The following is a 295-nucleotide window of genomic DNA, read 5'->3' on the forward strand; positions in this document are numbered from 1 at the left end:
AATAAGATCAGTTACTAACAACTTTGTCTGGTGAGTTTCAATATATACAATTCAGCATATAGTGAGAAATTCTTATTGCGTTCTAGGTAAAATGTTTAAAAGATATTTCCGTTACAGGCCCTAGATTATGTAACAGGTAATAAACGTTTCTCTTGGGGTCTCTTTGCCAGAGCAATTTTAGACCAGTAAAGGCTGAAATAAAAGGAAGCAAAAGGATACGGCGAAGTGGAAAGATAATTAAGATAAGGTAACAAAATCGCTTCAACGGCATCAATAAAGTAAAAACATTACGAGC

General features: G+C 34.2%; 1 protein-coding gene across 3 annotated transcripts in view; it reads left to right on the forward strand.

The window, feature by feature from the left end:
• The window catches only part of LOC148733021 (CUB and sushi domain-containing protein 1-like), a 32,079-nt gene extending 31,784 nt beyond the window's left edge, over positions 1-295 (forward strand). For all 3 annotated transcript variants that reach the window (XM_088756713.1, XM_088756714.1, XM_088756715.1), the window contains one exon: positions 1-295. This exon is cut by the window's left edge and continues 1,037 nt beyond it. The gene's annotated coding sequence lies outside the window, so the exon portion shown is untranslated.

This window comes from Stylophora pistillata, chromosome 4 (genome assembly GCF_964205215.1).
Source record: "Stylophora pistillata chromosome 4, jaStyPist1.2, whole genome shotgun sequence".
Lineage (NCBI taxonomy): Eukaryota > Metazoa > Cnidaria > Anthozoa > Scleractinia > Pocilloporidae > Stylophora > Stylophora pistillata.